The 17,796-nt window shown below is 44.5% G+C and overlaps 1 protein-coding gene and 1 long non-coding RNA gene across 2 annotated transcripts in view; one reads left to right on the top strand and one right to left on the bottom strand.

Annotated features, from left to right (window-relative positions):
• filip1l (filamin A interacting protein 1-like) overlaps positions 1-15,834 on the bottom strand; it is a 62,472-nt gene extending 46,638 nt beyond the window's left edge. The window contains exon 1 of the mRNA XM_046382908.1: positions 15,577-15,834. The gene's annotated coding sequence lies outside the window, so the exon portion shown is untranslated. The remainder of the gene's footprint in view (positions 1-15,576) is intronic.
• Positions 7,710-8,492, top strand: LOC124055796. The gene is made up of 2 exons (XR_006842800.1): positions 7,710-8,295; positions 8,346-8,492. It is a non-coding gene; the product is annotated as an uncharacterized LOC124055796 (long non-coding RNA).
• Positions 15,835-17,796: the final 1,962 nt, after the last annotated feature.

Below are 17,796 nucleotides of genomic sequence, written 5' to 3'. Positions count from 1 at the left end.
CTTGTGCTTTTTCCAGGTTATACCGTGTTTTTGACACGTTGCCCTAAAATAATTACAGGATAGGTGGGTTTTGTCCCAGTTTGGGCAGAACCAGGCTAGTTGTTTAAGCGTGTGTCCAGTTGTTGTGCTAAGCTAACGGCTAACCAGGTGATGGCTGTAGATTCGTATCTCGTGTACAGACATGAACGCAGTATCATCCTCCTCACCAAATTCTTGGCAAAAAAACGAATACTTGTAGCCCACGAGAACATGATCATGTGGAGAGGAAGCTGGTTTTCGTGGAGAGGAAGGTGTGGCAAATTAGTTTTAAGGTGCTCGTTTTCATCGCAGCATGTGTTGACTCAAAGCGGGACTGTAAGAGTCATGTGGCAGCATTAGAAGTAACTGTGTGCAGTAGGAGGTGAACTTCTGGGACTGTGGCGAAGTCTGATCCATGTGAAAACAGATCAGATGTTGCTCATTTTTCACTCTGTGAAAAGTTCTGGTCAGGTGTGATGAATGCGAGGTCACATCCGTGTGCTGGACTGTGTAATCAAATATCCCTTTTTTTTGGTGTTTGACCATATTTTACTCTTTTGTAGTTGTCGTTTCTCTGGCAGTACGGTTCACTTTGCATGCACTGTTAGCTACCGTACAGTCTGTTTTATGTTTGTTCTTTCCTTTGCAGTACATGCTGCATTAGTTATTCATGAAATCAGCTATTTGTCCATTTTTCTTGACACATTCCTGGTGAATAATGTCATCCATGCACTTAGTTATTCACAGTCATATCGATGTGTGTTGCATGTGTGCACGGCCACACACTGAAAAGGGCAACAGAAAGACAGAAAGAAAGCAAAGTGAAATTAAATGTCAGCGATGATTAAACTACAAAGTTACAGAGCCAGAGGAGGTCAGAAAGCCCTGAGATCCAAAAGTCACCACTTTTCCTTTTTGGCTCCGTGGAGGGATCAAATTTATTTGGCAGGGCGGAGTGAAAACATCTTGAAATCAGCTTGATAAGAAAATAAGACTTCAAGAGACTTCATATAATGCATTTTCTTGCCTTTATCGTGCAGCTGAGAGTTAAGACAGTAATCTCTTTGTAGCTTTCAGGATCTGTTGATCCAACAGATTAATCATAAATATAGCAACACCTTGATGTCCTAATGATACACAGACAGACTCACTGCATGTGAATGTGTCAGTAAGACCATTAAGTGGTTATAAATATGTTAAGAAGAGGGTGTGGGGCTTCTTGAGAACAGTTTCTCCGCTGTAAAATATAAATATACAAATCAAGTTCTGGTGTGCTACTTGTGTTGCTCCAGTTGAAGTGTTATTAAACTGTGTTAAATGCATCAGTTATGCTAGCATCCCCCAAAGAGTGAATGTCAAGAGAGTAGCGTGCTGTGCTGGAGGGGTTTCCATCAGCAAGCCAAAGAATTAAAAAAAAAGAGTGAGATGTTTACAAACAGTGCGGGCGTTGCCGCAGCAACAGGTAACGATCTGCATTCAGGCCTCGGGGTTGGATGAGGTGCCATAAAACCGTCGGAGATGTTTCCTGCAAGCATTAGCGCTGTTGTAGTGTCAAGCAACAAGAGAAGCGCTTTGGAAATTCTTCTGCGCTGAAGTCGTCCACACCTCAGGCCTCCAAAACGTCCCGAGGACGAGGACGAACGGAGATGTTCAGCTGAGACGCATGCTGTTGTTTAGGTGGTACACGACAGCAGCCTGCTGCTACAGGGCTTATAGCTGTTAGAAGTGCCCGTCGAGCCAAGAGGAACACTGGCACACATTTTTTGCATCAAGGCCTCCTCTCTGCCAGATGATGCAATCCCTGGAAATCTTTGGACAGGCCAGAAACTGTAACGGTGTCAGCTTAGCACATTTTCCCCTTGCAAGCATGTCTCCGAGACACAAGGATCATATTCAGTGACGGTGTCGCTCCACCGTGCATCTCCATATGTGATTGTGTGGAATAAACTTCCAGCTGGAAATGGAGTAGTAATGATAAATATTACCTCTCCACGGGAGCAGTTGTCCTTAGATACTGTACTGTGGATGTCCAGGAGAACATCTGTTTATTTACTGTAGTTCTCACTTGGCCAACAGCTCTGGTAGGAGTAGTGGAAATATACTGCCACACTGTGAGCAGCAGGAGAGCTTGTGTTCTCCACCAGGGGGCGCCATGCTGCTATTAAAGTTTAACTTTCTAAACTCTGTTAAGTCAGTAAAGGTAACAACAGAAATATATAAAAGTAACAGAAAAATAATCTTACACCAACTCCCTCTCATTTGTTAATAAGGTCAGAATCTTTGATAAGTTAATTAATGGACTGAGAAAATCAAACGACAGCTAATCAAGCAGAAATACAAAAGAAAGAAAAATTAAGAATTTGTTATTTTTTGGATTTAAACACTTAAAACTGGTTTTTGAACTGTTGACCAAAGAAAACAAGCAATTTGAAAATATCTCCTATCTGAGAGTGTTTTCTGAAAAAACGAGAGACAAACTAGCAGGTTAAGTGATTGAAACTGCAGCCGTGATCAAGTCCTGTTTGACAAGTTTGTTTTTTTGAGCTGCGTGAATTAAAACAGAAACTCTGAGCCAAAACGAATGAAGGAATCTGTTCATGATCTCTCAGCCTCAGGTAACATGACACAAAGCTGCCGACTGTCCGGACAGTGGAGGTGATCAGTCATGTGGGACAACAGGAGGAAAGACAGAACGTGGACGGGGGACTCACGCTGCCTCTGTAAGGTCCACATTTGAAGGCGTTTTCAGTCTGGGAGGGGAGCCAAGTCTGATGTTAAACCATGAAATGTCGTCAAGCATGCATGCACTTAGTCTTACTCTGTGTACTGAATGTGTGCATGTACACACACACACACACACACACACACTCTCACACTGCCTCGTTGTTTGTCTGTAATCGTGCTGGTCTTTGCTGCATGTTAGTGCTTCACCTCATGCCAAGACCTTCACATTTAACAAGGCCAAGCTGGTAAAAACAAAAACAGACAGCAGTGCACAAGTTCAGCGACCTCCCCACCAGAACAGGACCAGAACGAATGGCTTTTTAATTCTGCTTCTGTGTCGATATCTGCACAGCAGGACGTGACGCACATGAAGTGAACCTCGTTCTCTTACTGCTGCTCTTTACACTCTATGTATAGCCCTGCTGGACTCCCATGTCGGTCTCCGTTCACGCTGTGAACGCGCCCGACTTGATATCCCGTATCGACTTTCGTGCCCTGGCAGGTGCCCCACGCTCGGTGTCATCAGACTGTAACCTTGTCGGTTTTGGAGCAGGTGATTATGAGAAGGAGAAGCTTGAGGACGGATGGGGTTTGAGTTGGCAGGTAGTATTATTATAAATTTAACACGACGAGTGAAGGGTCACTCAGTGCAGGGGCAGGCTGGCTGGTGGGTCTCAGAACAGGACGTGACTTTGCAAAGTCAGGAAACGTTAAAGCTGCATGAATCAATATTTATATGATAACAAGGGGAAAATGGACTGAAAGTAATAAAAGATAATTATTGTTTGACTCTGCTGTTTCCTGCTACTCTGCAGAGATTTGTAGCACTTTTGTTTTGTTTTTTTGGTTTTTGTACAACCTGCAGTTTTACCATTTTGGAACAAGCTGTCTATCAGCCCTGATAAACACAACACACGTTCCCTGCAACACAGTTAGCACCTAGCTGGTGAACATGTGTCCATTTGGCCACAGAAGGTTAATGTTACCAGTTATTTAGCAACGTGTTGGCTTTTTCAAATTAATTTCATGATACCACGAGTGTATACTGTCTGCCTGGAGTGTAAAATTACTGTTTAAATACGATATTTCATGAGAACATTCCCTGGTTCGTGACAGCTACCTTAACTGACAGGAAACTGCCAACTGTAGCCACCAACGTATGAGTCACCCTCATCCCTAATTAACTAAAACATTTTCAGAAGGACCATGTTGTTATGTCTTACTACAAATTCCATATATTCCATTTCCTGTCTACACTGGTAGACTGGTAGGCAGATAGGAGACTAGAGAAATAGAAAATAAGCTGGGACTCCTACAGTGGATACAAGAAAAGCTCTGCAATTACCTCCAGAGATAAAATGAAACAACGCATCAAACAGATTTGCATCCCATTCACATCACTCCTGTACTGACGCCAGGGCTGCTAAAAGTGTTCCCTGTAAAACTGAATTTGTTAGAGCAAGCCGCAAAGTGGATCTGATTTATATTCACACCACTTTCACATTTTAATTCCTGTTGCTGTCTTTCTGAATTTCCTCTGATTAGGCAACATTTAAAAAAAACAAAAAAACATCCAGACCTCTTTCCCTATTTTAAAATTTTGTTCAAGCTCCCACTCTGAACCCCTCAAAAGGGGTCCTGTGTGCCCAGCATGACAGAGCAGCTCCAGACGGATCCGATGGTAGGAAGGTGCGAATAGCTGAAATGACCTGTCACCACACGGCCCACCAAGGACGAAGACGAATCGCCTCCAAATCCAGACATCCTGACACTGTGATCCTCTGTGCGCCATATACACATAAGGACAAACATCTGCACTGACAGACAGAAACGGCAAACAGCTGTCATATGGAAACATGTATATATACAGAAATATGAGGAACAGATTGGCTGATATCACGTGGGTGCTTTCCTGCAGGATTATTAAGTTAACCTCTTGTTGATACCAGGTGGTTTGAGGTTCGGTATTCTCGGCTCCGCATTCTGCCGCACATCACAAAGAGCAAATGTGAATGGCCGTGTCCATCCTAATATCAGATCATGCTCATATCGTTGCCTTTGTTGTAAGTGTTAGAGGGATCTTTAGCTCTGCTCAGCCAGCAGAGGGCAGCACCTTTTTAGCTATGGGGAGTGGCCCTGTGGGCTCTGAAGGATGCTGCACAGTTTCACCAACAGTGCCTCCCTTGTACATTGATTTAGTTATGACTCGTGTGTGTCCAGTTTTAATGTCAGTGTCAGAGACAGCTGAGACGTTTTCTAAATCATAGACGTCTTCTGCACTTCCAGTCTGCAGCGGTGTAGTTGACTGTTTGTTAAATGGATCAAAGCATTAGTGGCCTTCAGTCAGATTAGCTACTAAATTATGTCTTTACAAATGAGCATACCAGGGAGCAGATACTGTGACCTGGTAGAAATTAAAAATTTCCCTCTGGTGTCGCGGAAAGTCGATGCCACCGTTTCAAGGTAACGTAGGCTCAAGCTTTTGTATGCTGGTCCCCTGACTGAGGAGTGACAGCAGATTACAGAGTCACAGGTTCTTCAGCTCGTCAGCAGCTGGCGCTTTGCGGTAGTTGATCCTAGAAGTCACGTAAACGCTCATCTGTCTCACCTCCCAGGATAGAAATAATGATATCTGTGTGTTTCCTCCCTGTCTGCTCAGCTAACCTCTGGCCAGACTCTAAGGGACTGTCACCAGCAATGACTTTACCAGTGATGTGACCGCGACAGTCGTGTTCCCTTTCAGATGAAATCGTCAGCGTGCACTCATTCGTTCGCCGGTGCGTTCGCGGTCTGTCCCTCCATCTGTGTAGTGACAGAGGATTGGCTGTAGAGGATTACAGGGTCACAGCACCCATCAGCTGGTCCTCATGCTGTCACTCATATACAGCAGAATATGCAGGCAGGTAACATAATTCATTTTCGTGGTTTAATGTTTTTCATCCCTGTCAGCAGAGGGTCCAGACTGAAACCTTCCAAACGCTATTGGATGGCTTGCTATGAAATGTTTTACACATGCTTGCGATTCCCTCTGATTGGTACCAGTTTAGTTTGGTAACTAGCGCCCTCAGCAGGCTGACATTTGTTGGTTTTCACATGAGTAGCTCCTTGCTTTTATTTGTAGAGCAGTTTTTAGCTCAAAATATAAATGTATCCACTTTGGTTTATGATCAGATGTAAGTAGAGCGAATGAGATCCCCGTCAGCTCTGGCTCTACTTTGTGTTTAGTGCTAATTAGAAAATGTTGGCATGTTAACGCACTAAATTATTGGTTATAAACAATAAACTAAATTATTGGTTAAACCAGCAACAAATGATTTTAACAACACATATGCTCTGATAACACAACAGATGGAAGATGGCCCACTTCACCGTCTGGTTGTTTGAATTACTTTTCCTCCTATTTGTTTGTATGGACTGTCAGTATCTGCACAATAGCAATATTATGATATTCCTCATTACCTCCCAAAGTAACAAGCTTTGTGTCCCCCCCTTCTGGCCTGTAATCTAATCTGTCCAGTGGCCGACGAACGCTGGGCTAAAATTAGGGGTCATCCAATCCTCTGCACAGTAAAAGCAAGAACTGCGGCGTTGCATATTGTGGTGTTGGACCGCGTCCTGCTTAGGAACTGTACCCCTGGTCTGCTGCACTTCTCCTCCTGTGGCCAACAGTTATCGAATGTTAAAAGGTACTTTCCAGCCTAAACCACAAAGTACAGTAGGCTTGAAATTCAGATGCTGCAGTGAAGCGTTTAAATAAAGTTAAACGGGGACATTCAAAGCTGTCGCTTCAACAGCAGCAAGCGCGTTGAGTGTTCAGAGAAAGCCTGAGTCAGCGAGGACGGCCGAGTGTGTTCACCACCTCCAGTGACAAGCACATTTTTGTCCTACATGACCTACAGGACAGACAGCTGAATCATTGACTGTGGCAGTGCAGAGACACACAGTTTAATACAGAGTGTGTGTGTGTGTGTGTGTGTGTGTGTGTGTGTGTGTGTGTGTGTGTGTGTGTGTGTGTGCAGTCAGACTTGAAGAAAAGAGGATGTGCACTCACTTTATTCTGGTAAATGTCAATGCAAAGTGAGTGTTTCATGTCCATTACAGGCCACCGTACACTTTTTACATTTCCTAGTTCACCTTTGACAGTCGTCATGAGCTTCCCACTTCTGCACTGCCTACTAAGTTACTACTGTAATCCTAATAGTGTAGTATTTTTTTGAGTATACTGAAGCATTTTATACTAACAGGAAACGATGCGGCACATTCAAGTTCCATCAACTTTGAAGACTTTAAAGGGTCAGAAAGAGGCGTCAGAAAAGTAATAGCTATTTTTCATTTCTGTGTGCGTGCTCTTGAAGATGTTTCACCAACATGCACAATTAGATTCACAATGAGCAGCCTTCAATTTCTTGTGCATTGCATTGTGGGAAAATACTTCAACAGCACTTTTTTTCTTATTATTTACATGCTCATCCAGGGAGAAGCTCTCTGTGGATGCAACCTCCTTATCAAAACATATTCAGAATGATAACTAAATGTAGGCTTAGCTTCAATCCCTTCCACCTCTTTGTCCCCGCGGGCCTGACCTCAGCTCAGTTGCCCGGCAACCCCCTCAATAAGGTGTCCGATGAGTCACACCTGGGCCCTTACGGATCGGATGTCTGAGCTGGAATTAGAGCACTGACTTTATGACAGCAGGCTGTTGAATGTTGGGCTCTCTGTGATAATGCTAATCGATCAGGTGGACAGCATCTGATTTACAAACGATGTGATTCGTCTGTGATGGGCATTTATTTATTGTTTGTGCTTTTCAGAATGTCCCGAAGCTTCACTTTGATGAAAAATCAAGATCTCATTATCCGGCAGCACACTGCACGAAATCCTCGACAGCAGGTTTGGTCATTTCAGTATTACCTGAGCTGATCAGTGATTTTAATGCCATTAGGAGCTCAAATGTCTGCATTTCTCCCACTGCTCTCATAATTACAGCTCCAACTTCCTGCTTCATCGTCTCAGCTCACAATGGAGGAGGCAGCTTTTGATAATCCAGCAGATCGCTTGTTAATATCGGTCAACTCCATTTGTCTGTATGTTAGCTTGACTGGCGTTCAGAAAGGTATTCGAGGACGTGGTATTAAAGTGCAGCCGGTGATGGAGGACACGTTTTCTGGCAGATTCACTGTCCATTACAGAACCTGTTCTTGTAAAAACGCTGTCGACTTTTATTACAGCAGTGTGAGATGAGATAGTTTATTACCCACCTCTCTGTAAGATTAATCGTGTCCAAATATGGATTTAGACTGATGCTGCAAACACACCCTTGTTATCATTTATTTTTCCTCAGGCCTCTGTGAGTGCGTCTACTGGCTTTATTAGCATTTTCAGCGTTATTACAGAAGGTCTGTGTGGGCACGCAGGGCCTTTGAACATGCAATAATCTCCAGTTATCGGATAAGAACGTTTCTCCAATATTTACTCTCTTTCATTAAATGATTGATATATGTGGCTACTGAGCTGCCAGTATGTCACTGTGTCCACCTGCTAGTTTCTAACTTTGTCTGTAGGCGACTTTGAAAATCGTAAAAAGCCACACAAAGGGCTGAAAGGCGCTAAAAAGAGTCTGATGAATATCATAATATTGATTCTGTCTGCTTTAAGAACTACAGACCTTTAAATATATATCCAGAGACAAAAAAAAACACTTGTGAAAACATGACTACAATGCAACCGAAACCAAAGACCAAAAGACCAACCACAACACTAATGTTAACCAAGTATTGATCTGGTGCATGACTTCGTACCATAAGAGAGTTTGTCCCAAGGTAAACCCAATGTGAGAAAACAGAGGACAAGATTGCAGTTGTCTGGTTCTTCCATTAATATTCAGTGGCCATGATGCTTGCAAAACAGCATTTCTCAGTGAGCTGACTCATGTTGTCTTGTTGTTTCTTGTTGTTTGTTTTTGCATTGTCTTCTACCAAGTTTTTATGATGACTCATCAGTGCAGATTACACATCAGGTTAGAAGACTGCATTTCCTTCAAGTCTGCTCTGTTAGAGTGAATGTTTTTTGTTGTTATTGTTGTTTTTTAATTGACATCATCAAATATCTTGTACATTAATGTCACAGCGACCCTCTGATTCAGGTAGAAGCAGCTACAGAGAGGCTGAGCTGCCCAAAGCCGCAGTTCACCCCTCGCAACTCCGACTCCTAACTGTGGAGCACAGTGTTGTGGCTTTGCCCCCCTCCTGCACAGCCCATGAGTCATCTTGGCAGATGGGTGTAATGCACCCTCCTTCACCCTCGCCGACACTCTGCGCTGTCGAGCCCTGGGCCTCGTCCCAGCAGCACTCCTGCCAAACACAATCCCACTCTGTACAAATCAGGCCCATTTAAGACGTTTCCCGAATGTGTCCGGTGTTGTCCAGGCTAAAGTGAGTAAATTAACTGTTACAGGGTGTGACACTGACATTTCTCACCACTGTAACACTCCTGCCTTTTCGTCTCGTCCGTTTGCTCTCAGCTTGCCTCACGTCAAGAGGCAAGAGGGAGCAAGGAAAATGTGAGTGGGTCATCAGAAAATAGCCTGATAATTGACCCTGTCATTTAGCGAATGCAAAAGCCACGCAGAGTGGCAGAGCCACGCTAAGCCCGCTCATCTCAGCTGGGTTCATTTCTATAGCGACAGCAAACACAGAGAGGGGCAACAATGGAGGCTTAAGCTCAAAGAGGAGCAGCAGGGCTCCTTGGTGTGTTTTATTTTTTTTCTCTCCGGTGCATTTTTAGCATCAGGCTGGCACCTGTGTCGTTTTATCCAATCATGTTACATATGCCAAGAATTTCACAACTAAAGCCGAGTCCCTGGTGGGGATGCGGTGCAGAAATAGCAGCGAGATGTGAGCCGGTTCATGTCGAGGTTGGCGTGATGCAGGGCTCAGTGAAAGGTTGCATTCACATAAAATATGGCTAAAAAGCAAGCTAAGCTAAGCCACACCCATGGAGGAAAAAGCTCACCAGTTAACATGTTATACTGCATGGGAAGTGCAACATTTGATTTACCTTCCTGATCTGCAGAGACTACAAAGCTGTGACCTCTGACCCGAGACCAGCACACCAACTGTGAACTTATTTACCCAAGACTGAGTGTTCTTACGCGGCGGGGGGTTTGAAATGTTTTCAAACAGAATAGATAAGTAGCACACGTCTTTCCTCGAAGTTTGCATTTTTAATTTGACAGGACCTCCGCACGCTCAGCTGTGCGACGAGCGGCGCAGCCAGCGGCGGCTGTGGGCTTCTTTGTGCTCTTGGTCCTGACACTTTGTGCGGCATCATGGAAAGCTCTGGCCCTGTCAAGCAGCCCGCAGAGGAATCTGAGTTCAGCTCCCTTGTTGTATATTTAACATAGAACACAGACGCTAAATAAAGTTAAAGTGATGACGCGATGGCAAGTCTGACGACCAGCATCAGGGGCATCAGGAAATGAAAAGGCAGCCGGCATTTAATATTAGAGTTTCTTCTTTATGGTTAGTGCACCAAAATTTCAGCGTATGTCACAGCCAGGAGTGTTAGTCTTTGTAATGTTCTGCATCATTAACAATATCATGAATGCATTACATAATAGAGCAGCATCTTTTTCATTAGCTTGGACTGTGATCTCTTTATTGTTGCAGTAACTTACGTGTTAAGTTTGTCTGCTCTTCACAGACGTGTGGTGTACTGCACAGAAATACGGCATGAAGTATTCATCATCAGAGGTATTTGTAGACGGGGTTAGTGATATTTTCTGCTCCGTCTTCAGTCTGTGAGTTGATCAATATGCTGCTCAGACAGGAACAGGGTCTGTTAATGATGTGTGATTGTTAACGTCCTATAAGCACATATGTTTTTTTACACAATTTTTACACATTGTTCACGTTGCAGTCTTGAGATACAGTTCAGTTTATTGATATTTTCAGTCCAGACTTCCTTGGTTGCAGAACTTTCCCCAGCTTTTTTTTTCTTCTGTCCCTGAGATGCATTTTTAATATAAATTTCTCTCTTCTGTTCTCGCCTGCTTGCTAGTTGTGATGCAGATCAGCCTCGAGAGACAAGGCACAAACCCTTTTTATTTGCTGTGCTGCCGATATTCTCTTGCTGTCTCTCTTCTTCTTCTTTTTTTTTTTTTGGTTTTCTTTTTGTGGCATAAAAGTGAAAGCAGACATAATGTGAACTTCATTTCAGACCATCTATGAAGAACTGACTGCAGGAGAACAGATTGTCTGAATTTACAGAAATATGAGTGTTGGCTGAGGCTGTCTGTCGGACATACATTATATCAACTTCAAAGCCAGTTCAAAAAGAAGCTTGGAGTTTTTGCAGCTATTGTCCTTTTGGCTTTCACCGTGTTGCATTTTCACACATAAAATTGGGTCCTCCGGCTATTATCCCCCGCTGATAGTTTTTAATGCGGCGGGGGCAGCCGTCCATCACCGATGCTTCACGGTGTACTGGTGCAGCTACAAGCATTACACGCTGTTACACTTGCACAGCTACGAGCAGCGACTGCGTCTGCTGCGGCAAATCACACTGTAACCGCTCAGCGCGGCACAGGCTTAAAGACACGTACGTGAATTATTTATGCACCCGGAGTGGAGCTGTTTCGGTGGTGATGCACTGGGGAAAAGGCTCGGCTGTGGAAAGGTCTCAGCGACGAGATGCGACATAAACATAATGGAACGACTGTCCACGGTGTGTGTTTTTAGCATAAGATCCTGGCTGAGCGGTTTGAGCTGTGGCTGAGTATTTGGTTTGACGGCTGATTTTAAAGATTTAAGAACTTCTTGCATATATTCAGGAAGTGGTATCACTTTCTACACTTCAAAATAAAGTGACTAAATGTCTGAGTCACATGCGACTAGCTCTTCTTCCTATTACAGACTCTTCTCTTTTTATAGTCCTCAGTCCCTGAGCCTCTTTTGCTTGTCTTCACTTGCTCTCACGGGGGGGCTGGTCCTGCGAAAGCATCTTCCAGCTGATCTTTCAGCGTGCGTCCCACAGTACAAACTGATCTCAGCCCACTTATTCTGACTTCACTTGACAGCAGAAGGCTGTGGGTCAGGCTGTGACACACACACACAGAGAGAGAGAGACTAATGTTGGACAACATTGGCATTTCTCTCATGATACACACACACACACACACACACATATATATATATTTATAGTACTCTTTCCCCCAGAGCTCTGAGTGGGTTGGTATTCTGTGAGAGAAACAGGATCCCCAGGACTGAAACAAGTCAGCCAAACACCGTGTATGTACTGGTCGACCCTGCTTCAGCCACTCAGCGCGTCCAGTACTCAGTGAATGCCGGAGATTTTCAGAACAGCTGCTTGTTATGTCTTAATATGAAAGGGTTTCTTGTATCGTGTGCAGTATTTGTTGTAAATTCATGAATGGTGGATAATTTTAAGTGATCGCCGCTTGATTTTGAATCAGAACTCAGCAGGCAGATTGCAGTCCCTGCTACATGTCCTTGAAATTCTTCATCCGTCTTTTTCTGCCTCAGCTCCTTCTGTCTTTCATGTCATAAAATAAAATCAGCTGTAAATAATTCTGTGGCAGCTGAATGGAAATGAGAACGTCTACTCTGAACGCAGAAAATATTTAAGATACGATACAATTTATAACCCTGCTCACAGCTTCCCTCAGCTGCCGAGCTCACTGACTCAGAGCGAGACGTCTCAGGAATTCTGATTAACCTGAACCTGAGGTTTCATTACATCATCATCCAAAAATGGAATCTGACACTTCATTGATCCCTGTGGAGAAACACTGTCGTCTCTTGGCGACCCACCAGCGCAGAGCCTCAGTGTCGTGCTCAAGGACGCTTCGGCAGGCCTTTTATCGGCGAGACAGGACGACGGTTACGACCTGTGAATCCACACGTATCATGTGACTGTTGTGCGTGTCTGGACGCTCTGTCGAGATACGATGGGAATATGAGAACAGTAAGCTGAGGGAAAAGCTCAGTTAATCCAAACTCAAGTCTTCAGAAAATTTTGTGCAACTTTTTCATCAAAATTCAGACATTTTTCACAAGAAGAACTTGAAACCTAAAATCCAGGAGGATGATTTAAAGCCAAATTTAAAGCCAAAGTGCAAGCATGTTTGATCTGCTTCTAAGGGCTAATTGAGAACAGATTTGCTTTGAGTTGTTCACACACACACACACACACACACACACACTCTCTTATCCTGGTGTGGCATACAGCACCAAACTCTCCCCATTGAAGAATCCTAATCCGACCTACAGCTGGTGGAGGCTCAAGGTGCCAGGAGGTTTGCCTTAATGCGTCTCCTGTTTAATGATCTCTGCCCCACTACCCCCAATCTGTCAATCACCCTCAAGGGAGCGGAGTTTGCTGCAAGTTGCAAAATGTTATCAAGATATAAGCATTTGCTGCGTTTTGAGGCTTAAACTAAACTAAAATGCAACAGGGATGTGACGCCTCGTCAGACGCTGCGTACTGTTTGTCAGTTCAGCCAAAGAGTTTTAGTTTGCATCCCATTCATCATCCACGACCCCTCAGACTAAAGTACGATCCCTGATAGGACAGCTTGATGGGAAACCCAATTTAAGCTATAAATGTGCGATCAAATCCTGCCATACATCCCGATCTGATCTTATTGAACGAAGCTTGTATAGACTGAACCCCGCTCTCCAGACCCAATCAGTGCCAAAATACCAAACCCTCACATCATCTAAAAAGATCTCTAGAAAGTAGGAAATGGTTCAAAATAAAGAGTCATCTGACTGAGCTCAATCACAGACCACTTTCATGCATCAAAGGTTACAAGTGCCAAAGATAAATTGAGGTTCAGACAAAGAGACAGAGTTTAAAGATCAAAGATGGTAAGTGCAGCCATGCAAGCAGGCACAGCAATGCACTGAGTTAAATCCAGTCCATCTGGTGGCCATGGACACCATTCAGTCTGGACCAAAGTGATGCACCAACTAAACCATTTCAGTTTGGTTCCTCCCCAGAATTAAAGCTTTCAGACGTGGTGCTTACAGTCGTTATTATGACCTTAGACGTGTACATGAATTCATGAATGCACCCAGTGAAACACTCATCTTCAGCTCTCGTGACCCCACAAGCACCATTCACCCTAAACTTGCTGATCAATCCGTTGGCCTCCTGCCTTCCTGTGACTTACGGCAGATTAGCAGCACCAGAAGGTTGTGGCTCTCCGTCCCGCTATCGTACGTCCTTAAACAGATTATCCTGTCACTTCTAGTCACATGACAATCCCCAAAGCCTTTTAAAGCTGCATCTGGAGCGTGCTGGGGTGTCCATCTGTCAGCCCAAATATTTACGCACAGGAGGGAGGTTTGTGGGAGGAATTCTTCAGCACCTGTTGATTTGTGATGTTTATTATAAATGGCGGGAAAAATGGGCAAAATCGCTGACAACAATTTCTTATTTTCACCAACAAGCAGCCCAAACTTTAGATTTGATTTGTAATGCGGAGAAAGGCAGCAAAATGAGTTAGAAATCATGCTATCAGCCCTTATGTGATGATAAAAGCCACAGATCTTCACATATCCTGACCACAGACCTTAATGAATGTTGATGATCTCTTGAGAGCTACACTAATCCTTGTTCTTGGCAACGTCTCTTTCACCATGCTGACCGCCACATACCAGCACATCATCAAACGACGGACGCCAGCGCTGGACGTCCCGTCTGAGCACGTGATAATAGCTTTGGCATTTTTTTGTAAAGCCGAAGTGGAAAATACTAACGTCTGTGTCTTAGTGACACAATTAAGTGAAAACGCTTGTCTGGCCTGACATTTTGCTGTTGTTTCTCCCTCTCTCTCCCACTCGCCTGTAGTGTTTCCAAACTGAGACGCGAGCGCAGGCCTCGTAACTTGACCTCCCTCCCTCCCTCACCCGTCCTCCCTGCGCTTGGTCCTGTATGTCACGGCTGCGAGTTCTCATGGACACGCTGCCCTTTGGAAATTCCCCGGCCGCAACCAATACGACCCGTCGTGCCACACCAGCATCCACTCATGACCGTATCGCTGCACAGGAGCAGATGAATTATCACCGCAGCTTTGAGGTGTGGGCCGAATTGACCGCGGGGTGCGTTACCGCCGCCCGGCCAGCATCGTGTTTCACCCTTGTCAGCAGATTTGATTGTAAAGCACGGCTGATTTACTGTAAGTCTGCAAAACACGGTTATGACTTTGAGTTGTGTGCTGGCCAAATACATTCAACCCAGTTAGGGTTTAGTTAAAAATTAAATCCAGTTACATTCACTTAAGATCAGCAGACATGCCCCGTGACCCCCACAACCTCCGGGAGTCTCTTTCTTCCGTCTAATCTGTCTAATTAGCAACAACCTTGCAGAAAAGCTGTCACAGCGCAGATTACATCCCGTTCACTGATTGTTCTGTAAATCCACTCAGATTAGACATTTCAGCGCTTCTATACTCCAAGCTTTTCTGCACGGCGAACTGAATAACATCCAGAAAAGTTTTCCATGTAATGCAGCATTAATTAATGGCATGTGCAGTGTTTAAAACATTCAGCCTGACAGGCTAAACAGCAGTGATTTATTTTAAAGGAATGTTCTGAATATAATGCTCGTATCAGTTTGGTGTTTTTCCAGACAGGTGATGTGATTGCTGAGTAACACACAGAGATGCAACCTTTTGCATGCACAGATTCGCCTCCAAAATGAAAGCGTGAAACACTGTGTCCGTCACGGTTTGAGCATGTATACACACACACACACACACATATGCCGCTTGACACACACAGGCTGTCGAAGCCAAGTTCTCAGTCTTACCTCTTGCAGCGAAGCTTTAGCCCACTGTGCTGTTGTGCCTCTGCAGTGCCACTGGCTGTGCCTTCAGCCTGCCGGCTCAGACGAAGCTCAGTTATCCTCAGCGTGAATGTTTGCTCTGCTCCCCTTCCCGTCGCTGAGCGTCCCTTTTGTCTCCTCTGTCGCGTCCCCAGCTGGCCTCTCGGTACAATCCAGGTGGTCTGATAGGTGGGAGAGCAGAAGAGGAGGACGAGGAGCGTGTCCTGACAGACTGAGGGAGCTGCTGTATGTGTGTGTGATGATGATGATGATGTCTGTGGCCGAGGACTGTGGAGACAGACTCTGTGTGTGTGTGTGTGTGTGTGTGAGAGAGAGAGAGAGAGAGAGAGAGAGCAGAGGGGGGAGAGACACGACCTGCCATGCAGCTATCAGCCCTGTTGCGGTTAAATTTAAACCACCCTCCCTTCTGACACCTTGAGCCTCTCCAGCACACACACACACACACACACACACACACTCGGACACAAACACTCTGATGGTACCATATGGCCCTTGACAGAAGACTGAGCCTTGGGAGTCTGTGTCCCTGAGGTACGAAAGAGCCATGGGGGTGGGGAGGGGGCAACATTTAGACAGACATTCAGGTATTAGTTTTTTTAGTGGTTGGTGGGGAAATCCTGGGGAAACAAAAACACTGCTACTTCATGCATTCCTTTTGCACATTTTGGACAAAGTACGATATGATTTTTACGATACGTAATACGCTACAGCTGAAAACGGAACAAATCTGACCGCCTCCCGTCGTCAGAGTCGCGGTGTTAAATCAAATCAAAATCAACGCAGCACAACCAGAGATGTGATCTTTCCTTTTTATTATTCCGGGCATTTTTCTGTCTCGTCAAAACCTGCCGTCAACATCACCCACAATGCAACTTGAGATTTTGTTTCATTTTTCAAATGCTGCTGACTCAAGTGACATCACTTGAGGCAGTTTAACAGACGGGCTGCAGCTCCCTCTGGACCCACACACGTCTCAACAGATGCACTCATGCTGCCTACACTTTGATGTGTAAGATCAGCTGAGTTCCCCTTTAACAAAGCAACTTCAAGGGATTTTTATTATTTACTCCGCGCTCTAAGTGTCGTCCACTGCTTCGGTTTAGACAAAACACAAAAACCTGGATTAGTTTCTGATGCAGTCTGAGGCCGGAGGGTCACGGACGGTTGAGTCACAGGCAGAATCTCAGCAGACGTCTGAGCCGTAATAGAATTATGGGCATCGCTCAGCTTTGGATGACATGAAGGGCTAAAGTAAACTGCTTCAAAATGAATTAGTTTTTCTTTACAAAGTCTGCATTTTTTTCTAGGCTAGAAGAGTATCACACAGAGGAAACCATCTTAGGATACGTGTGAACGTGTATTTCTTAGTGTGTGTGTATATACGTATATATGTGTGTGTGTGTGAGAGAGAGAGAAAGACCTGAATTGCGTCAAGACTCAGAGTCCTCCAGCTGTCAGTTGTTCCTCTGCTTGACAAGCTGCCATTAATCTCCCAGTCACCTCTCTTTCCTTTCACCTTCTTTCCCTCAGGTGTGTGTGGGTGCTTTATGATTACTTTTAACACACACACACACACACACACACACACCCATAACAATTTTGGCATTGAAAACTGATGACTGCTGTGGGAGAAAGTAAAATGAAATTTCGGAAGTTTCTGTAACTTTTTCTCCACTGCACATTAAAATAGTGAAACCGGCAAAAATTCATAATTTCCTTCAGCTAGAAGGGACCAGAAGCATCCAATCCAAGCAGCAGATATTTGGGATTTTTGCACAGAAAATTAATTATTTCTGAAAATATTTGGCTGATTAATTGTCGTAGGTCTCTGCGCTCTTTTTCTTCTCGTTCTACCAATTTGTAACCCAGATACCGCAGTACAATGCAGTACAACGCAGTACAACGCAGTACAATGCAGTAGATGGGTACAGGAAATGTTACGGAGCTGGAAGAGTGGAGGAGATGATTCAGCAAGGAGAAAGCGATGTGATATGTCGAGTTTTTCATCCCACAGTGGAATGCGGAAAGTGACTCAGCTGTTCTGACTGCAGCTTTAATGAAACAGGGATGAAAAACAATCCTGCAGAGTGTGTGAAACCACACGCTAAAGCAAGGTAATAACATGGAACAGAGCATGCGAGTGGCCTGTAGTCCTCAGTCCTTCTTGTACATGTTGTAATCCCA

The sequence above is a fragment of the Scatophagus argus genome, chromosome 24 (genome assembly GCF_020382885.2).
Source record: "Scatophagus argus isolate fScaArg1 chromosome 24, fScaArg1.pri, whole genome shotgun sequence".
Classification (NCBI taxonomy): Eukaryota; Metazoa; Chordata; class Actinopteri; family Scatophagidae; genus Scatophagus; species Scatophagus argus.
This window is presented reverse-complemented; position numbering and strand designations above follow the sequence as displayed.